The 22,686-nt window shown below is 50.7% G+C and overlaps 1 long non-coding RNA gene across 1 annotated transcript; it reads right to left on the bottom strand.

The window, feature by feature from the left end:
- Positions 1-9,051: 9,051 nt before the first annotated feature.
- Positions 9,052-13,577, bottom strand: LOC122463532. Its single transcript, XR_006286981.1, has 3 exons — positions 13,477-13,577; positions 11,868-11,966; positions 9,052-10,439 (listed from the first exon to the last, which is right to left on the bottom strand). It is a non-coding gene; the product is annotated as an uncharacterized LOC122463532 (long non-coding RNA).
- Between the last annotated feature and the right edge of the window lie 9,109 nt (positions 13,578-22,686).

Genomic DNA, 22,686 nt, shown 5'->3' with positions numbered 1-22,686 from the left:
AGCAAGGGAGGATCTTCTACTGCAATGCGGCTTCCGCCCTGGCCCATATGCAGCTTGCCTGTGTGCAGCAATGGTCCCCCCGCCCCACACGGCACAGTGGTGCGGACAAGTTAGCTTGACTGGGACAAGAACCACAGTAGCGCTCCCAAGGGACCTGTGCAAGCGCATTGCCCAAGTTCTGGATGAGACCTTTGAAGAGCTCACTGAGGCCGATTACCGCAATGTGAGAGAGCACATCATTGCCCTGTTCCGCATCTAAGCATGCATGCAGCCCTAACCCTCCTCGCCCCAAGAGCCTGCACCGAATAATTTCCTTCCCAAAATAAAAGCCACTTACCGGGCACCTCTTCTAGTGTTTGTCCATCCCCAAGCACTGGCTGTCGTGACTGGCTACCTTCCTCCTGTCTTGAGAACAGCTCCTGGCTGCATGCTTCTAGGCATGCCGGGATGTCTTCCTCCTCCTCAGCACCCTCGCTCCCGCTGTCCTCCTCCTCCTCCTCCTGCCTTGTTGCACTGGCCTCTGAAGTGTCCATGGTGGTACTTGGAGTGGAGGTGGGGTCGCCCCCAAGTATCGCAACCAGCTCTTTGTAGAAACGGCAGGTTGCGGGGGCAGCACTGGAACAGCGGTTTGCCTCACGGGCTTTGCGGTCGGCCTTCCGCAGCTCCTTCACTTTAATCCTGCACTGCAGTGCATCCTGGTCACGGCCCCCTTCCATCATGTCCCTTGATATCTGCCCGAAGGTACAGTAATTTCTACGGCTGGAGCGCAGCTGGGACTGGACAGCTTCCTCCCCTGAAACACTGATGAGGTCCAGCACCTCGCCATTGCTCCATACTGGGGATCGCCTGGCGCGTGGTGGCATGGTCACCTGGAAAGATTCGCTGAGAGCACTCCACGCCTGGCTGAGCAAATAGGAAGGGGATTTTTCAAAATTCTCAGAGACTTTAAGGGGCAGGTCTGATGGCTGGTCACCTGAGAGCAGGGCAGTAGAGTTCAAAGTGATGACTAGAGTGGCTAGCACAGGCATTGTGGGACACTTCTGGAGGCCGATCAGAGCGCACTATAGGACCAGGGCGTCCGCACTGGCGCCACGGCGCTCCAGCAGGGGCGCAGCAAACGTTATTCCCCTCGCCAAGGTGGAGACCAGCCGCGCTGTAGCCACGGAGTCAGAGCACTCTACGTGCCTTGCCAGCGTGGACGGGAGTGAGCTAGGGCGCCCGGGGCTCCTTTACTGCACTGTAACTCGCAAGTGTAGCCAAGGCCTAAGACTCCCTGCTATGGAGTAACTCATGTCAGCCGGGTAGGGCTCCACATCACCTGAAGTTTCATGTTTTGCCTTCATCCCAGAGTCATCAAATAAAACGTATCACAAAAAATGGCCGGCACCATCGATTAAGGGCCTGCCCTAGAGCCCATTGAAGTTAATGGAACACCTCCTATTGGCTTGGGAGATAGGGCCCTACATGAGACATGCAGGGTTGACAATGTTCTTGAAGCCAAAGGTGGGGGAGAGGAGAGCTATTCCCCACCAGAGATGACCGTTCTCTCCCAAAGGCAGTGTTTTACCCAACCATTGCTCAAGAAGATACTCTATTCTGCTTTCATTCCTCTCCCCTGTCTATAATCAAGGGGTCAGAAATCCCACTTTGCTGAGACTGTCCATGCAGCTGTACCTGTTATGTGCAGTGGCCCCAGGCAAAAAGGGTGCAATTCAAACAGGCCACGTGATGCTGTTTTGGCCAATCAAAATCAAGAGGAGTGTGGCATCTAGCGATCAAAGAAAGGGAATAGAGTGAAAAGCAGCATGGTGGTCCCGCAGAGTCCCTGCTCAGCTCCCGAGAGCTGGCTGTTACATGAACCTTTTAGGGACAACACAAAAGATTGAGACATGGAAACAGCCAAGTACACAATCAAACTGCGGGTCCAAAAGTTAGAGCGAAGGTCAGGCCAACACCCTGGGCACCAACCTTGGGGGACTTGAGTTCTGAAGCTGAAATTTGTGGCTTGGGCCCATCTCCACTAGCCCTCTCCTGAGAGAAACGCCCAGAAGGTACAGGTGTGCCCTGAGACTCCACGTGAGTGTGGGGAGGCCCCCCGCCAGGAGACACTCAGGACTGCTAGACAGTCTGAGTGACACCTGCTAAGGGATGGAGCAGCTGGGGGAAGACAGAGCTGTGAGCACTCAGAACAGCGTTGCTGGCATCGTTTTGGAAATGAACTCACTGGTGGAATCTGAGCTTGGAGGTTCTGAACCCGGTGTCATGGGGTTGTGATCACTCTGCCCTTTCCTATGGCTCGATGGAGAGGTGCTGGCTAGAGGGGAGAGGCGTCCTGGAGAAGTTCCAGAATAGAAAAGATTGGGAACGGCTTATTGAAATGATTCCACGCCTCTATCCGGTCTGACACTAGCATCGCTCGCAACACGCTGGGACTATTTTCCTGATGTTAGTGCTGCCAGCTCGGGGTGTCCGGCGAGGTGGGTTACAAGGTTGAAAAGGTAAAGGTGTATTTTGAGTGCAGGACAAACAAAAAGTCCAGACCTAAAATCACATCCTTACAAAACCGACCCCCCTGCCCTAAAGCTTGTTTTTATGCACCCCCCCCTCCACCAGGCATTGTGCCCCCCTCTTTGTGAAATGTGGTATGTTCTGTGCTTGGAGTTAAGCTAATTCCAGGGGCTCTATCCTTTGTCCTTCTCAGGAATCCTTCAGCTCTGGATCTCAAAGCACCTTCCAGACATTCATGACCTAAGCTCCCAACCCCACCTGGGAAGTCAGTCAGTATCAGTATCCCCATTTTGTGGCACAGAGAAACTAAGTGGTTTGTCGCCAAGATTAACACGGGAAGGCAATGGCAGAGCTGGAAGATAGAACCCAGCAGTCCTGATTTCCAGGCCTGTAGCCACTGGGCAGCGCTCCCTCCATTGGGTGTTGTCAAAATAGATACAAAAAGTGCAGCTTCTTTGTATAGCGGGGGGAGCTTGCTCAGGGCCACAGGACTTACACTGTCCCCAGAAGTCATTAATAACATGAAAATTGCTTGTCTAATATGCAGAGCTAGAGCCTGGGTCAGGTCTGTCCATACGCTCTGTGCCAGAATAGACACCACGCAGCTCTAGCAGGGCCAGGGACTCCATACGCTCTTCTCTGGAGAGGATACTCAAGTCATTACATGCCTTTTAATAGCTCTGTCTCCTCCTCAGCCAGGCGAGGAGCGCGCTGGTCATTCGAAGCTGCGAAATACCAAAGCCCTCTAAACAGCCCTTTACGAGATGCTGTGCATACGGGCCAGGCAGCCGTTTGATCCAAAGCAGTGATGGCATGTGCCCCCGTGATGGCATGGTGTGCCAAGATGCTGTTTATAATAACAGCCTGGAAGCGTGTGTGAGAGCAGCCTATAAAAGGCAATGTGGGCTAGGGGAGGAATGTAAACACACTGCTATTTTTCATATTCAAGGTTAGACTCATCTGCACCAGGGCACAGAAACCTTGCCCCCGCCTCCCGGGACAGACTGCTGATGAGCCCCTGACACGGGGAGGCTTGGAGCAGCTCCGTGGCCGGGCTGCGTAAATCAAGTGGAAAAAGCTCTCCTGCTGAGGAATTTCCACCCTCTTTACAGCGCGCTGGGCACAAGCAGCCTGTGTTCTGTTCCGACACTGATTCCCTGAGTGGCCTTGGGAAGCTTTACAGAGCGCTGGGCAGGTCACAGCCACCTCTCTGTGCATTCGTTTCCCCATCCACACAATGAGAATTATCTTGCCCTACCTTCCAGGTCATGGGCAGGGTTTGCAACTCGTGTGCTTTGAGATCCTCAGCTGAATGCTGCCCTAGGAGTGCCAAGGTAGCGTGGTGACAACTTCTGCCTCTACATCAGCCCTCTCAACCATAAATTCAGAGAGTGTGGGTCCCACGGGTGTGCCCTGGCAAAGCCAGCCAGGACAGACTCCTTAGCACCTTCCCCCAGAGATCTCCCAGCCAGCGCTTTGCAGATCTGGATCCACCACAAAGGCAGGGGCAGCAAAGGGGCAGGAAGAGCCCTCCCATCAGGCTGTTGCGGGAGCTCTGGGATGGCAGGGAACGGGGTTTCCAGTCTGTGCTGCTGGCACCAGCTTTTCAGCTCGAATTCCCTCCACCTGACCCGCTTGCTGGGACCATAAACACCTGCCTGAGTTACAGAGACTCCATCTTTCTAATGCCACTAACCGGCCAGCGCGTCCCGTCTAGCTCGTCTTGGGGCCCATAAGCACCTGCTCAGCGAACCGCAGAGGCTCCCCCCGGGGGCCATAACATCTGGGGCCTTGCAGGGAGAGCTTGGACGAGCCTCGTGCAACTTCCTGAAGGACAGCGGAGGCAGCCGTTGCTTTGTTAATTACCTGGGGGGACTGTCACCAAAACAGGGGGGTGTCCGACTCTGTTCAAAGACCTGTTCTAGATCTGTGAACTCCCTGCTGCTGTCCCGACAGGCCACAGGGCTCTGTGCTGCTGCATAGTGACCGGGACCCTCCTCTAGTGGGGAGACAGGACTGGGGCCTCCATGGGCTGCAGCTGTTTGTGCTGTGGGTCTGGGCTGGGCAGCACCAACTCATCTGACACCAGGCTGTGAAGAGCTTCCTTGGGCTATCAGGGTCCTGCTCCTTTAACTGTTCTGCTACCGGGCACCAAATCCCAGACCTCACAGGAACAAGAGAAGCAGCTTAAAGGGAATTGTCATAGTTATGGGGCTGCTCACACCTCCGTCCCCTTCCCGGTCTCTGTGCCCGTGCGTGCACGCGCACACACCCATGCACACGTGTTAGGCCTTGTGCCCTCTTCTGTCCTGGGGGTACATCCGCCGGCTGGAGCCAAACACTTACCACCAAGCAGCTCCGACTCAAGACCTGAGTCTTCCCTTTGGCGGATGGGGCAGTGACTAGAGATATACAGCTTCCAGCAGCCTTCTCACCACAAGCACTTATTAGCAAATGGAACAAAGCAGCAGTAAAAAAGGGTTTTAAAACAACAACCAGACGACATATGTCTTGACTCCCGTATCTTACTTATCCTTCACCACAAGCTTGGTTAGATGGGGGTAACAGCCTGGCTTGCATTCCTTTAGCAAGCCCATGGCTCCTGGCACCCAGCCTGGTCTCCTTTTTCCTTCTAGAGATCCTGAGTCCCAGTCTGTCTGCTTCCCCCCTGCCTGCCCCTCCTCAAAATCCCACCCTCCCTGTGTGAGCCTCAGCCCAATTGCTCTGTTGGTCAATGGTCTTGTTGCAGGGCCTGGGGGAAAGTTTTTGTTTAGCCTTCCACCGTTTTTTTCCAGTCGGCTGCCTTAGACTTGATCTGCACCTAAAACTTACGTCGACCTAGCTACATTGCTCAGGGCTGTGAAAAGTGTCACGCCCCATCCGATGGAGGTTGGCCTGGCCAACCCAACTCCCACTGTAGATGCAGCAAGGTCGACAGAAGAATTTTTGCGTCCACCTCGCCACCGCCTCTCAAGGTGGGGGTTTACTACGGCAACGCCTTCTGCCACTGCCGTATGCACCTACACTGCAGTGGTGTAGCTGCGGTGCTTGCCGTGGAGACGTACCCTCAGATAACGCCCTTGGGATGGCCGCTCCGTCGTTTGGCAGTTACAGCCATTTGGCCTTACTGGCTTGCAGTCACAGGCCTTGTGCCCGTGGGCAGTGTGCTGAAACCGCTTCCCCCTGACACTCCATCGCCAGAATCCTAGTCACAGCAACAATATTCATTACGGAGCACCCCGTGTCCAGCACAGGAACATAAACGGGCCTGGGCTCTGCTACCAAATCACCTGGCAAGGCCGGGCTACTGCTAAGTGTTGGCTTCTGCTCTGCAGCTACCAGAGACCCTACGGAATGACCCGGTCTCCGAGAGGCTCTTCACGGGTTGCTGTTGGGCCAGATTCTGCTCTCTGTGCAGTTGGGCCACTGACATCAGACTGACAATGGTGCAGTAGCCCATTACATGGTGAGCAGTGCAGCAAGCACCCTGCAGTTTTCCATCAGTTCAGAACTTCGGCCCCCACAGCACCAGCCCCATGAGCGGGAATCTGTTCCCAAGCCAGCCCCTGTGGGCGTTTGGAGTCTGGTTTTCTTTTGAACTGGGAGGATTCCAGTTGGGAAGCTCACGGCGCAGCCCTGCAGTGTAACTGGAGCTCCGGCTGGAGTTAAAACAATGGCCTGGCTTAGTGAAGACTTTTGATGGATGGGGATCCCTTGGGATATAGATGCCCAGGGGCGAGGGGCTAGGGTCAGTACTGACAGCAGGAAGCCACCTGTGCTGGCTGCACCCAGGCCACTGAACCTAATTCCAGACTCCTGCAGGGTTTGCTGTGGGCTGGTGGGTCAGAGGCTGTAGCCAGGAGACCCTGCTTCCCACCTGGTTTTACTTTACAGTAGTGGTCGAGGTGGGAACCTGGAGGGGAGAGCAAACATGGGATGAGGGAGGGAATCCGCTCCGACCCTCAGTATGAGGGCAGGTGGTCAGAGAGGGACATCAGCTCACCAACATTCTCCATTTTCCCCCTCCTAGGCCTCCAGGGGAAACAAGTGCAAGTTAGTGCGGACTGCAGCTGTTTCCTCCTCGGGGCTGAGGGAAGTCCCTGAAGGACCCAGGCTATCCAGAGGCAAGTGGGGCTGGGCAGCAGGAACAGATGCAAGGGGCACCTGTAACAGGCTGACACCCTACCCTGTTAGCAGGTGTTGATCCTGCCGGGAAAGAACTAAGTTGGTTTTGCTGCCTCATTGAGGTAAATGATGTGTTAACCCTGCATTGACTTTCAGAGAGATGGGAGTGGCTTTCTGGGGAGAGAAGATCTAGGGGGTGAGCTAAGCAGTGCTGAGGGAGGAACCCTAGGATGAGCCCAGCTTCAGGAGAAGGTTTGAGCTGAGCTTAGTGTTATATTATTGTTGTTTTCTGTGTTGATAAAGCCAAACCCTAGAAACATAATGGCACAGGATGCAGCATCTGCAAAAGGCTGGAAAGAGGATTGATTTCAAGCAATTCAATACAGTTTATGTCTGTGATTTTCATTCTTCATTTAAAAAAAAAACAAACAACTAACCCAGAATTCGCCCCACCAGTAAACCCAGATGACAGGTGCTTAGGTCCCACAGACACAGGATTCCCTTCTCCCAAAGTACCTGGCTATTCGTGCTGATGTTTGTTTGTGTTTTTAAGGGTTTCTTTGTACTGACAGTCAGGAAATGCTCTGGTTGCTGGCAACTGTGCATGATTCCAGCCCCCTCCATAGGTAGCATCTCCCGTTGCCCAGTTCCATACTAACCTGCACACATATTTGTGTAATCCCTGATTTCACCAGCATACCAAATGTGGCAGGATTTGTATTAAATCTGGATTTGAAAACCCAAGTGCCTAGGGACTCGTGTTTCCAAACTGTGGGAGTCAGAACTCCTGGATTCTTTTCCTGGCTCTGTCACTGACTCCCTCCGTGACTTTGGCTGAGTTGTTCCCCTTCTCTGTGCCTCAGTTTTTCCATCTGTAATATGGGGATCAAGCCCACCTCACGGGGCTGTAAGGCTGCGATTGCTGACACTCATGAAGCGCTTTGAGATCTCTAGATGGACGGGCTGGTAAGGTCTAGTTGTCACGTCATCTTGTTATGATCACATAACTGACTGGCTTGTGAGGGGCTGGCGGGGTGGGGGCCAGATCGCCTGAGGTGCTGAGCATTTCCTGGGCAGTGACGAATGCCTTTGTTTCCGGGGGTTTCAGTCAAAGCTGACGGCTTTTCTTTGATCTCGCCTTCTCTAATATAAACACAGAGCAACAGGTATATCAACCACCATCACCAACAAAAACCCCGCCCAGACAAGACACTCCACTCCACACGCTTCTCCCTCTGGGGAGAGGATGGGAGAACAAACACCGCGTCACAGCTGTGTGGTCACATTGTGTAACGTTGTATAAAACCCTCCATAGACTAGAACAGGGCAGGCACTCAGCCCATTCGGGAAGGTGCTCGGCCCCTCACAAGGCCAGGCCTGAGGGAGAACTCACCCCTGGGCACCCCTCAGTTCCCCTTAAGCCTGCAGTGATGCACAGCCCTGGGCGCAGGGAGCAGCTCAGGAGGGTCTTGGCTGGTATTTGGCCGGGGGCTGCATCCAGAACACCCAGGCTGTTTGCTGTCAGCAGAATCGTGTGCAGGCCCCAGGCAGTGGGGGAGCAGCCTTGGCTCCAGCCCTGAAGCTGATGGGCAGAGCTCCAGCCTCCCGCTACCAGTACCTGGCTCTGCTCTCGCCTTCTTCCGAAGCAGCCGAGAGGCGGCGGGGAGGGCTGGCAGGTCAGAGCCCTGCAGGGCACAGCCGGGTGTGGGCTCCCAGCTTCCAAACCCCTTCCCCTGCGCAATGGGCTCTGGGAAGCAGCCCCTGCCAGGGGAGCCGTGCTGCCTTGAAGCCCTGACTGTTGGGGCAGGGATCCCAGCTCCCTGACGGGTGGTATCTCCTCCTCTCCCAAGTGGGGCCCCATTCTTGGGCTTGGCTAGTCCCTGCTCCAGCTAGGACTCAGGCTCCTTAGACGGACCAGAGACACTGAATGCAGGATTGGGACTTCCTAGTACAGCTCCTGCATGGAAACCTGGGGCCACCTGGGAGCCCTGTCCTACCCCTCTCCAGTCCCCCCATCCCCTCTCCCCCACAGGACTCCACACACCCCTCCCCTCCCATTTCTCCCTCACTTGCCTGTGCCCCCGCCTTCGAGGTGTCCCGCAATCCACCCCGGTCCCAGCCATGTCTCCCTCCCCTTGCCCCTGTGCCCCCACCCTGCTCCCCCTCTATGCCAATGCATGTCCCCGTGTCCCTGCTCCTCTGGGATCCCCTCACTTCCTGCCCCAGCCCGCCCCTCCCCCTGGCATGGCTCTCACCCCGTCCCCTGAGGGTGCCATGGAAATGTTCCCCCCCGCCTGTCATGGGAACCTCGGCACAGAGTGCACTGCAGATAGGGCAGGGAGTGGCTCCCCTGTGCCGTGCCAGCCTGCCCGGGCTGCTACCCTGCGGGAGGCTGCAGCTCAGTATTGCGAGAGCCAGGCCGGAGTGGGCGAAGTGCCGCAGACAGTGGGATTTGCATACATCAAAGCCACAGACAAGGGGCCTGCCATCTATTTGTCAGCCTACGTTAGAGATGAGCCAGCCCAGGGCCATTGTCCTGCCTTAATCTAGCCCTGAAAGGGCCACTTTCAATATCTGCAACGCTCTCCCCTGCATCTGCGACTCGGCGCGGGGTCTCCAGCTGTGTAGCCAATGGGGCTGTCACAGCCGTTAGTAGCCGGGCCACTTCTGGGGGCCCCCCGTGGAAAGACAGGCTGGCGGGGGGGGTTCACACTCAGCAATCTGGCAGGGCCCAGCCGCACACTCAGCGCACCGAGCTGCTGCCTTCCTCGCTTGTGGGTGGCTCTGAATGGCGGGTGCCCTCGCCCAGGCTCTGGGACACCTTCACCAAGCCCAGCCAGGGAGACGAATGCCAGCGGCCTACAAGAGCAGCTGACTCAGAGGCCCCGTCCCTTCTGCAGCCTGGCTGTGCCGGGGCACTGGGTGGGGGCCTGAGAGCGCCCCATGCGTGACACAGCTTCCTTGGCCCTGTCCCTATCCCCGACACACTTCGGTGTCGATGGCACGAGCCAGGCGAAAGGCCTATGAAATAGCCATGGAAAGGCAGGAGCAGGGTCTCAGTGGCTGTGTGCCACCGACATCAAACAGATGCTCTACACCAGCTCAGAATCCAGCCGCAGGGCTTCTGCATGGTTCAGTGACCCGGTTCGCAGCTCCCCAGGCAAAACCAAACCGGGCTGCAATGGATGGGGCCACACTGGGTGATAATGCAGATGGGCACAGGCATGTATCAAGAGGCACCAGCACGGGCGATATGCAGTGCCCGCTCCAAAGAGGTGAGTGCCAACCAGGGAATGGGGGGGGACTTTCTGTCTCCGGCGGCTCCTGAGGTTGGAGAGGGTGGGTCAGAACAATTCTGGGACAGGGCTGGGGATCTTTGTCTGTTTTTCTGTTATTTATTAAAGGCATTTCTAAGCTGCTGCACCAGGGTGCTCTGCTCACCGCTGGACGGCGCCTCCTCCTGGCAGTTCTGGGGATTAGCTCTGTGAGGCGGATGCCCCTTCCTGCAGCTGCACTCCGCCCCTCTGCCTCTCTCTCTGTCTGCAGCCCCTCTCTGGCTCCAGGACCTGCTGCTGCCTCTTCGCGACTCAGCCCTGCAGCCAGCTCACTCAGCAGCTTCTCTCCCGGGGGTGTCTTCCAAAGTCTCTTGCCACAGAAAGCGACAGGCAGTCCTCACGCCCGCTGCCCTATGCCACTGCAGCAGTGACTCCGGGGGTCTTCAGATCCACTGTCCTTAACAACACCACTGTGCAGTGCTTCGTAGGGGACCCAGACCCACTCTCTACTCTGGGTTCTGCTCCAGGGCCCTGCAGGGAATAGTCAAGGTCTCACCCCACTTACTGCTCCTTCCTACCATGCTGCTTCTCCCCTTCCTCCTCCCTTACCTCAGGGACAGGGACTGCAGGCTGCCTCTCTGCCCCTGCCCCAGGCTAGCTCCAGCCTCTAGGCTTTCTGCCTGTTCCCTCACAGGTGAGCTTCTTTCTAATCAAGGCTCTCCACACAGCCGAAATCTGCCTCGTTTGCCACTGAACTGCCTGATTGGGCCCACTTGGTCTAATTCAGCTCTTGCAGGGCTGGTGTGGGGAGTACCAGTGGTAGCTAGGTACATAATAGGCAGCTCAGACTGAGGTTAAACCAGTTCTCAGGTATCGGGAGCCAGCATCCCGTGTTCCCCACTCTGCACCATGATGTCATGTGGGTAGAGATCAGCGGGCACTGACAGCAGCCGACGTGTCAGAAAAAAAACAGAGCAAGGGCTCAGGGGAAAGCCTGGACAGAGCAGCGCCTCTGATGCTTTCTGAACGGGATCTGGGTCAGAGCTGGGGTGAATTCTTGGTGGTAGTGAATTCTTGGAAGCCAGGGTCTCTTCCTACATTCCCAGCCACTAGCCCATCAGGTTATATATTCTCTGCCTCCATGTTGGCTGGGAAACATTTTCAAAGTGTTGCATGACTCCTGTTGGAAATGGCAGAGGGGGCCAGGGTATGGGGGAGGTGACTCCTGCTTTGAAAATAAAGGGGGACAATGCTTGCAAGTGGATGCGCTAGGGGACCACCCACCCACCCATAGACCCCCTGCTCTTTGATGCCCAGGGTATTAGAGAGTGAGGGTATAACAACATCAAAGGAGCCACAACCAGGGCAGGTTCTCAGATGAGATTTGTCCTGCATTTTGGGGGGCCCCCTGTTGTTGGGGGTCCCATGCCGCTGCACGGTTTGTTTCATGGTAAATCTGCTCCTGCACAACTCTACAGACCAGTGTTCCTTTCCTCTGGTCTCTGACCAGAGTCAATATTGGATGGTTCAGAGGAAGACATGACTCCCCTCCCCCATTATGCACTGGGAGTTTGGGGTGGGGAGGTGTCTTCCTGACTTCAGCTGGTGACTGGCTTATGGCCTGGAGCAGGAGCATTGATCTTTTTGTTGTCAATGGGTGGGAGTTACACATGCAACCTACGGTGCATCAGCAATCTATATGTATATGGGCCGGGATCTATATGTAGCTGGATGTCACCCATGCAGGGGGAGATTGGAAATCAAGAGACAGACCAAACACAAAATTCCAAATCCTACTATCTGTTTGCAGGGTTGTTGCAGCCATGTTGGTTCAAGGATATTCAAGAGACATCAGACATTAGAGGTAATATCTGAATAGAAGATATTACCTCACCCACCTTGTCTCTCTAGAACATCACATAGTCATTTTTAAAAAGTGTCTTGATCTTTTTGACCAACCTGATGATTTTGGGGGGGTCCCCATGATTGTCGAGGTCTTGAGGCGGGCCGTCCTGGGAGTAACTGGTGCCCTGAGCTGAACGTTCGCAAGCCACTGTCCTGGCGGAGAGAGGAAGAGCTGCAGAAGAGACAAATGGGCAGGAGGGCAAATTGTGTCTGGGGAGCCAGAGACAGAAGAGCTAGAGCTGGGCAAAGTTTTTAGACTGAAACTTTTTTTCTTGGGGGTGAAAAATGCAGATTCGGTCAACCAAAACTTTGAGCAAATGCGTGTCGCATTCGCTAAGTTGTTTCTATTAGAAAAAAGAAATCTGAAGGGAAAAAAATGGAAAGATTTGAATTTTTTTTAATTCAAAATAATTTTGGTTTTGAAATGTCATTCAATTTCATTTAAAAAATTAAAAACCAGAACGAATCCGGAGACCAAAATGAAATGTTTTGACCCCAAATGAAGTTTTTAATGTTTTTTTTTCCCCAGACGTGCCAGTGAGTTGAAAAATCAGTTATTTGCTCAGCTCTAGCAGGGCCTAGACTAGGATTTAAGGTGGGACATTAGTATCTCAGCTAACACATCCGAACAGTCTAGTGCAGACAAGGCTGCTGCCTTGAACACATGCCCAGCTGGTCATGCTGAAGCCAAGTCTCCACCCACCCAGCTGGCTAACATGTCTTAACGTCCCACCGTCAAACCCTAGTCTAGACAAGGCTGGGGCAGGGCTGGAGCAGGGTGCCAAGGTGTTGCAAACACTCTCCCATGATCCTTTGCTGCATGGGCCTTTGTGCCAAAGAGCCCACTTGCCAAGCGAGTGCTGAGATGCTGGCTGTTTGTCTGTGGAGTAAACATTTCTCCTTCCCCAGAGCCCAGAGATGCTTTCATTGGTTTCCCGCCATAAACAAGAAGGCAGAGGCTTCACCGCAGTGTTTATTTGAATTGTCTCCTGTGCTGTGCTGAGCGTTGTGTCTCCAGGGTCATGAGGAAGGGGACGGAGCATCCAGGGGGGTTGCTGCCTCGGGGCGTGCTCCCTGCTACAGCCTTTCACCTGGAAAGCGCCTCCTGCCATCATCCTACAGAATACAGATAAACGCGGTGCCACAAACACCCCGGCTTGGGGAGGAGCTGTGCTCTGAACCCATGGAAATGGGAACCGCAAAGAGAACACTGTGTGTTAGTGCATGAAAGCCTGGAGCAGAGAAAACTCGGTAATATGGTAGTACTGATGGCACGGACCACTAGTATCAGCTGAGACTCTCAACCAGCTTTGGAAATGAAGGAGTTTATTCTCACAGCAAGGGATTATCACCCCCTTTTACAGAGAGAAAAACTGAGGCACCGAGAGAGATGCCTCAGTTACTCAACAAATCCATGTAGGGTCTAGATCCCCAGTCCAAGACCCCATGGTGCTAGGTGCTTTACATCTATTTAGTAAGAGGCAGTCCCTGCCCCCCAGAGCTTACAATCCAAACAGACAAGACAGAGCAGGAGTGAGAGTAAAGAATTATCCCTATGTTCCAGATGGGGAACTGAGGCACTGAGATGAAGGGACAATTGGCCACGGTCATGCAGAGCCAGGAAGTGAACTGAGATTTCCTAAATCCCAGGAGAGAGCCTTACCCAGAAGAACTTGCTTCCTCCTCGAATGCAGGAGTCCTGAAGCCTCATCCTTTCTCCAACTCTCTCTATCAGTCAGTTAATGTGAAAGGGAACTTGCCTAAGGATAAAATTTTCAAACATGCTAAAGTGACTTAGGAGCATAACTTCACCTTTTCAAAAGTGATTTAGGCACATAAGCTCTATATGGTATTTAGGTGCTTAACTCCCATAGGAACCAACGTTCTATTGACTTCTATCAAGACTTTGACTCTTGGGTCACTTTTGAAAATGGAACTTAGGTGCCTAAATCACTAAAGCACTTTTGAAAATGTCACCTTAAGTCCCATTTGCAAAGGATCAGCACAATCCTGTGAAATGCCTTTGACCTAACGCTGTGTCACTTAGAGTGCACAGAGGCTACCATTAAAACCCAGGCTTTGCCCACAGGGGGGTCTGAGATATGCTGTTCCAAGGATAGGAGATAACCGCTCGCTGCGTGGCTCGTCTGTTGGCAAACGCTCACTTTTTCACGGTATGTCCCAGTGCAGCACCATGTAGGTGTGGTTTGTTATTTGTAGAGCGCTGACAGTGTGATCAACCCTGCACAAAGCACAGAGGCATGATCCCAGTCCTGCAGTGCTTACAGTGAAGGGCCCAATCTTGCAGTCACAGTGAGGTGCACTGTTCATAACGGGGTAAACCTCCTGCCTGTGCAGAGGGCCAGTTCAAGTCTATGCAGCCTGGAGGGCTCGTGTGGTCTAAAGCTGTACCTAAGCCTTGCCGATAGCTCATTGAATAGCACATGTTGGCAAGGACGGGCCCCCGCAGAGAACCAGTGAAATCCAGAAGCCTCAGGTGGGCTGATCCTAGAACCGCCAAGCACATTTAATAAAATACACACATCATTAGCAGAGTAGGTCTGTGCTTCACACAGTCTGTCTGCGCAAGAGGGCAGTGTAATTCCCAGTGGAAAGGCAAAGCGGTCCCTTTCTGTTCACTCTGCACTGGGGAGAGGCACACTGGTTAGCGTTTGTTATGAGCAGCAGGGACTTATGCTCACTTAGGGTGAATTCCCCTGTTGTGAACAGGGGTCAATGCCAGGCCTGCCTGTCACGTACGTCCCACTTGAGCCTTTATGCAGGTCTTTGCTTGCGGGGGAATTTCGCCCGTAAACTTCTGGGAAGTTGTGAACAGCAGAAAACTATTGGCTTCCCCAGAGGAGAATCCAGGTGAAAGAACAGTAACTCTGTCCCGACTGTAGATGGCTCCATGGCCTCTGATCCCTGGAGTCATTCCACTGGCATGCCCTGATGGCAACCTCATTTTAGGAGGTTCCATTCAGATAGGCACCCAACGGCCCAGATGTTTCTCCAGAGCTCTTGGTTTGGCACATCTGATCCAGAAACCTCAGAAGAACAAGCTCATTCCTGAGATTTCCAGTCCTTCCTGCTTGTGGTCATAGGAGAAGATCACTTACTGGTTAGGGTGTTAGCTCGGGACATGGGAGACCTTCCCCAGATTCCTTGGGCTACTCAGCCCCTATGTGTGTTCAATGGAGACAAATCGCTGCCTTTCCCCAGAGGGGTGCCATGTGGAAAAAAGCAGGAAAAATGGTGAGGTGCTCAGATCCTTTGGTGATGGGGGGCTAGAGAAGCGTGTTAGATAGAAATGCCACAAGAAGAAGATCTAGGCACTTTTGCTTCTGAAGGAAGCCTGGCAGCCACTCAGCAAAAATGGAAAATAACGAGCGGGGGAAATATTCACGTTTGACATCACAGTTTCATAGATTGGTAGATTCCCAGGCCAGAAGAGACTAAAGGATCATCTAGTCTGACCCCAGGTATGCACGTACCATAGACCTTCTCCAGAATGATTCCTAGAGCAGAGCTTTTCAAAAAACATCCAAGCTCAATTCAGAAATGGTCAGTGATGAAGAAACTCTAACCCTAACCCTAATACATAGTCCTGCCATGAGTGCAGGGGACTGGACTAGATGGCCTCTCAAGGTCCCTTCGAGGCCTATGATTCTATAAGCAGTTCCGATGGTTAATTACTCTCACTGTCAAAAATTTACATTTTATTTCCTGTCTGAATTTGTCTAGCTTCAACTTCCAGCCATTGGATCATGGAAGACCCTGCTAAACAGAAGAGCCCATTATTAAATATTTGTTCTCCATGCAAGTACTTATAGACTGTGATCAAGTCACCCCTTCACCTTCTCTTTGTCAAGCTAAGCAGATTGAGCTCCTTGACTCAATCACTATAAGCCAGGTATTCTAATCCTTTAATCATTCCCATGGCTCTTCTCTGAACCCTCCCCAACTGACCAACAGCCTTCTTGTATTTGAGTTTGAGTTCAGGTTTCAGAGATGAATGTGGAGGACATGATTGATCTGACGGCAGCCATGTGGCCCCTGCCAGTGCCTTAGGGTTTGGTGATGTATTGGGATTGTGAAGAACTTGAGGTGTGTATTTCACTCACTGGGGGGAGGTAGGATTTAGGGGCAGGTGACAGCAGTGGATGGGATATGAGGGGATTAAGGTATGGCTCAGGCGGATCCCTTAACTGGACATTCCCTGGCTGTGATGGGTGTGTGGGGTGGGGAGTGTGATCCCTTTAAGCAGCCTTAAGTTATAAAGCTCTTTGTTTGTTGGGATAATAATATGACTAGCACTGGGCATGGACCTGGTCCGAAGCCCAGAAAAAAATCAATGTAAAGGTTCACATGGATCCAGTGGGCTTTGGACCAGATCCATGAAGACAAGGCCACCCTGCATGTCCCTGTATCCATGTCCTTGCATGTTTAGCCCCCATAAGCTGTGTGTCATGTGGTTCCGGAACTGGGGATCGCCTCATGTCCTGCAGCTTTAAATCCAGGGCTCAGCATTTCTTTAACCCAATTGTTTGTGGTGAGCTGTGGTTAGTCTTGGCTTTGGTTTCTTGGAGAGCAAAGTTATTTGCTTTAGAGCTCATAGTTGTCTCTCTCTGTTTTTGGTACTTGGAACGCCGGCTCCTTCGCAGGCTGCTTCTCCGTCCAGTATTCCCGCTGGGCCTTTCCAGTGTTATTTCAAGATCAGCGGTGCATTTGGCGCACAGAACAATGGCTCTATTAATATGCTTGTTTCCGTTACAAGAATTTGTTTGAAAGGATTTTGGTGTATTTTAAAATTTACAAGAAAAACTTTCTGATCCACCAGGTCCCCTGGTGATTGAAATAAAACCTCTGACTTTATCATACAGTAAGAAACAAAAGTGTTCACAGATGGCAGTGGGGCACTCTTCTCACTGTGGGCAAGAGTCCTGGGTGCTTTTGTGCATGGGATTAGAAGTATGAGTTGCAAACACCTACCTCGGTTAGCAATGGCCTTGCTGCCGATAGTGCTGATACACACCTTCCAACGTGATCGTGGGCCTTGACCACATAAAATCTTGCACCAATTTCATTTCACTCCATCAGTTAAGTGGATGCAGTGTGGACATGCGTCTTTCAGTTTAAATGAGGCTTATTGTGGTTTAGCGGCTCTTGATTAGGAACAGGCTTGAGACCAACCAAAATGAACCACTCCAAAAGAAAAGTGTTCGCAAACGGGTTTGCACCAGTTTAGTCTAAATCGCTGTAAAAACTGATTTAAGTTAAACCCGTGCAACTGTCTCCTGTAGACAAGACCACAGCCTTTAACACCCATTTAACTAAACAGGTTTAAAATCACCCCTAACATGAAGCTGGTGTCACTGAGCGTGTGGACATAGATAGCCCTTTAACTATGCCTACACTGGGGAAAAAAACCCTGCATCAGCAAGTCTCAGAACCCAGGTCTACAGACTTAGGTTCACGGGGCTTGCGCTACAGCACTAAAGATAGCCATGTAGACATTCTGGCTCTGGCTGGAGCTCAGGCTCTGAAGCCCAGGGAGGGAGGTGGGCCTCAGAGCCCGAGCCAGAACATTTACCCAGCTATTTTTAGCACTGCAGCATGAGATGCGTGAACCTGAGTCTGTCGAGCTGGGCTGGCTGCTGCGGGGTTCTTTTCACAGTGTAGACGTAGCCTCTGAAGCATCTGTGCAGAGTTCCTTGCAGGAGACGGGAAAGCCATTGCTCTGGTCTTGAATCTCCCACTAATGGGGACGTGTGACCTTTTCCCAGCACTAGCCCAGAGAAAAGCCTGCGGGGAGTTTTTATATTTCCACAGCCTGGGCTTAACCCGTCTCTTTTGGCCTTTCCCTGGCTCCCAGCGTATCATCATCTGGATTGCAGGAGTGCGAAGAGGGCCCACTTGAGAGCAGGGCTCCGATGGACTAGATGCTGTACATACTTACACAGTCCCTGTCCCAGGGAGATTGCAGGACAAAGGCAACACAGTTACCCCATTTGATAGCTGGGGACCTGAGGCTGAGAGATGAAGTGTTTGCCCAGGCTCACACAGGAAGTCTGTGGGAAGGCCTTGGTCTGAACCTAGACCCCCTGAGTCCCAGTTCAGTGCCCTGGTCACAAGGCCATCATGAGAATTTAAAAAAAAAAAACAAAAAAAAAACCCCACCCTACATTTTGGTCCTTTGGCTTTGATGTCTGGCTTTTCAGCCTTCGGGGTCACGTTTGAAAACAGTTCTCTGCACCAAACAAACACCGAGATTCTCACCAGATCACTTGTCCTCAGGAGCTGTGGCTTTAAGAAAAATATCCAATGCCACAAGACTCACAATGAAATTGTGAGAATTGGCAGCCCGGGAGATGGCCCTGTGGTGACAAGGTCAGATAGTCATTACAAGCAAGAACCATGTTTTAATTCACTTAACTGTATGTTGATTTATAACTGAACACTGAACTAAATTAAAAACGCTCCTTTTTATAAGCCACATTGGAGTAATTCCTGGGTTTCACAGCTGGACAGCGGGGAAGCCGTCTCTGGAGGTTGGCTTGCGAACAAGCTCTGGTTTGTTTGTTTGGTTTTTGTTTTTAAAAGGGAAGTATTATTTAGAGTTTGCATTTGGATACCTAAAGGTACCAAGCACTGTATGTATGTTTGTGTGCGTTTACATACACACACTCCTCGGGATGTGTGGCTACTCCTGCAGGGTTACACACAGGTTGCAAGCCTGAAATTCACGCTTGGGGAGCAGCCAGCCAGCAGAGGCCTGCGGGCTGCCTTAGCCCATTATGAGAGCTGTAAGTGGCGCATGGAGCTTTTGTGGGCTCCCCTACACAATGGGGAATTTCATCCCAAGAACGGAGAGACTCGCGCAATGTATTCCCACTGGCCGACATTCACCTCTCTGCTGGCCTTCTTCACTGTGCTACTAAAAGGATGGTCTTGTGTTTAAGGCACTGGAGGGCTGGTTTCTCATCCTAACTCTGTGTCAGACTCCCACTGTGGCCTTGGCAGGTAACTTAATCTCACCCTGCCTCAGTTTCCCTGAGGATATGGGGATAATAATTCTTCTCTAAATTCATCCACAGGTGTGAGTTGCTTGGATACTATGGTGACTGGAGCTCTATAAGAAGGTAGATAGTAGTGACTAGAATTGATCAAAATGACTCTTTTTTCATTGTGGCTGAATATGGTTTTTTAACCATTTCTATTCCAAATATATTGAAAACTTTTAAAAGGTTTTAATAAAACATTTCTTAATGAGTTTGTTTGCTTAGAAATTTTTCATTTTGTTTTGGTAGGAAAATTCCATTTTCTCTTATTTTTCAACTCCTCCACGGCCCTATTTTTTGCCCCCTCCAGGACAGGATGGGGAATGTGGAGAGGGGAGCTAAAAAAGTGAGGCAGAGTTGGGCGGGGGGGGGTGGAGGGACTTTCACTTTTTTAATTTCTCCATTGTGTGTTGCTTACTCTCAAAGTGACACAGTTAAAACATGAGAAAAAAGTGTTACTGTGAAAAGTGTAAGTGATACTTTTCACTTTTAAAAGTGTTCTTTTCTCTCCCTTTTTAACTTTCCGCGACTAATCCAGTTGATAAATGTGGATGGAGGAGAGTAAATAACTGAGAGAAGGTGGGCATTTCCCACCGGTTTGAAACGCAAAACTGAAAAATTTCAGGCTTTGTTCCCTATATTTTTCATTTTCTTTGCAAAATGTCTTCAGAACGGAGTGTTTTTCATGTAAAATTTTGTCTTTGACGAAACCGCATTTTGAGAAGGGAAAGAAAAGCTTTTAACTGACCACGTTTTGAGCAGCTCCAGCAATGACATTCTGTCTACCTAGCTTACTCCGGCAGAGCCAGTCCGTGAAAAGGTTGTTCTGCAGTTCCTGCCCTAAAAGAGTTGTTTTCTACTGTTAGCTGTTCTGTTCCACCCCAGAGATGGTTGCATTTCAGGCGTGTCCATATTGAGTCCAAGAGAACATAAGGTACAAAGTCTTTGAAGATCATTTGGGGTGAGAGCCATTGGAGGGGTCAAAGACCAACTATAAAAAGAGTAATGAACAAAAATCTGGTGTTTTTTCCAAAACGTTTGTAGCTCAGAGAGATTTTTGCTGTTGTGTTTCTGGATCCCATTTTATCCTCCCAGTTCAGAGCCTGTCATGTTTATTGCTGTGTTTGTATCCAAGGGAGCGGGTGGAAGCCTCCTACACGAGATAGGTCAGTTGAGGTCATTCTGGGAATGCATGAGGTTATGTAGGAAAGTATTCAGTTCAAATCAAAAGCAAAATAGGAGGTGGATGGAGCAGCCTCTCTCTCAGGACTATCGCCAGGAAGGCTTATTCAGCGCAAACGATAAACCACCGTGTCCGAAAAGATCAAATGCGCTCTACAAATGTTCTCTCTGGAGACTTCCACCCATGCTGTGCTCCCCTGTTACCTTATCTGCCTTTGGAAACTTCCGAGACATGAGCTGAGCTCTGCAAAACAGTCAAATCTTTGAGCACTTGAGCTCCAATCTTTCTGTGTCACAGCCTTATTTTGCAATTGCAAAATCTGTTCTTTGGAGTTAGATGGAGAAGGCAGCACACTCAGTCCTGTTAGATTTAGAGAATAGGGTCTGATTAAAAAGTAAGACCGGTCACTTTGTAGAACTGCAGGCATATCTTGACTGTTGCATAGGAAACACAAGCCTGGATCAGACCCCAAGTCCCTCTAACCCAGTATCCTGTCTGTGACCCCAGCAGCACCAGCGGAATGTGTAAGAACCCTGCAGTAGCAAAGCTGGTCCCCACATTGGTCTCCTCCTGATCCCTAATAGTTGCCAATTGCCTTAAGCACGATGTTTAATATCCCTTCCAGAATTTTAGTTCTCCATCAATGATAACTCTGGATATTCTTGGTATCCATATAAAGGTCCAATCTCTTTTTCAATCTTGTTACGTTCTTGGCCTCAGTGACTTCCTTTGGCAGTGAGTTCCACACTTCAATCGCACGTTAAGTGAAAAGCATTTTCTTTTATCCATTTTGAATTTCCCACCTTTTCATTTCACTGGGCGCCCCTTGTTCTTGTGTTACGAGACAAGGAGAACAGAAGCTCCTGATTGATCTGGTCTAGACCATTCAGGATTTTACATTATTTTATCACGTCCCGTCTTTCTGGTCCCCTATCTAAAATGACAATCCCAATCTGGTCCAGCTGCACCAGGAGGGGCTAACCATGTTTCATTACAATAGCGAAGAGAAGCTGAATTCTACTCGACTGGACCTCATGGCCCATTCAGTCTGGGGCTATTATTATCAAATATGCCAGCTAGTGCCAAATGAGATGTGGATGCATGTGCATCGTGAACTGGAGAGAGATTCCCTGCTTTCTTTCAAGCAATCATCAGGTGACGATATTTGGTCAGTGGCCTGGAGTTGAAAAGTGGACCTTCTGGTCAAAGGCTCATTACCAATCCCCTGAACCGCCAGCCCTGATGGAGCAGGATTTATTTCCATTTTTATACAAGGAAAAAGTCCATGTGTAAGACAGCGTTTCCTGTACTAGAGAACTCTACTGAATGCGTCCACTAACCCAGCAATTCTAGCTTCCTCTGTCCATGTGTGTTTGTTTGTGATCTGTGTACAGGCAGATACCTGCAGGGGTGGATACCAATGCTACACACATAATCCAAGACTAGCTGCGTATTTCTGCTCAGGTGCTCATTGGTGAAATAGGTAATAAAGGGTCACAACAACATTGTCCAAGAAAGTGTTCATTTGGGTCAAAAAGCCGTTTTTCTCACACACACACACACACACACACCCCTTTACTACCATTTTCAGATCTGACCCTCTGTTATCACTTGTTCATAACTTTCTGAAACATTCTCCTTTAGGCCTGCTATTTTCTATACTTAATCTCCTGGTGAAGACTAATTGTTTTGGAAGATTTAATGAAAATCTGTTCAGCTATTTCATAAGTAAAAAAGCATTTTCCTACTTTAAAAAAATACCAGAGGTTTTTTTGTTTGTTTGTTTGTTAAACCACACGATTCACTCAGAAACAGAGCTTGACTCTTGCCAGTGATGCGTGGTCACTGTACAGTCAATCAATTATTTTTTTTTAAATTGGGTGAATAATAAAGTTATAAGCCACTTTTGAGCATGCTCAGTGGGCATTGTTTTTAGCAGAGCCTGATGAAGTTTTGTGACAATGTACATTCTCCCTGACAGACATACCACTTTAAGCTGTGTAGTGGCAAAACCAGTACCCATAATTCCTCTGTCAACAGTAGCAATGTTGGAAGCGAACATGTAGGTGGCACTCATACAGACTCAGGTATTTTACTATTCCCTGAGAAGTAGGTTCAATACCATGAGGACCATTTCATTGTCAGCAGGACTAAAAATATGGGGAATTTCTTTCCCCCGCCCCCCTTATAAACAAAAAACCAAGGACACTCAGTGCCAAAAACTTTGTTAATGGACCACCAAAGTTACATAGTTACAAGAAGGGGGAAAAGGCGGGGAATGCAAATGCTTGGCCACATAGTACATTTTGTAGAGTTTGTGGTCTGGAGCAGTTATTCACAAATAGTTTCATAGCGGGGAATTACATTTGTACAGAGATTTTCTTGTGAATATCTCATGTCCCATACCCTAACGTACAGCATCCTTGTGGAAGCTATAGCACTGATTCAAATAGAGAAGGAACGTTAGGAGAGGATTTAATATAATTTTAGCTAGAAACAATGAGAAACCAGCATCACATGAAGAGATAGGTCTTCATGGACCACTGGCAGAGTTCCACAGATCAGTCGTGGGCCACAGACCATGAGTTGTTGGCATCGAATTAACAATATAAACAAACATATTAAGCGT

This window comes from Chelonia mydas, chromosome 22 (assembly GCF_015237465.2).
Source record: "Chelonia mydas isolate rCheMyd1 chromosome 22, rCheMyd1.pri.v2, whole genome shotgun sequence".
NCBI classification, from domain to species: Eukaryota; Metazoa; Chordata; order Testudines; family Cheloniidae; genus Chelonia; species Chelonia mydas.
Note: the sequence above shows the minus strand (reverse complement) of the source record. Positions and strands in the feature narration are given on the sequence as shown.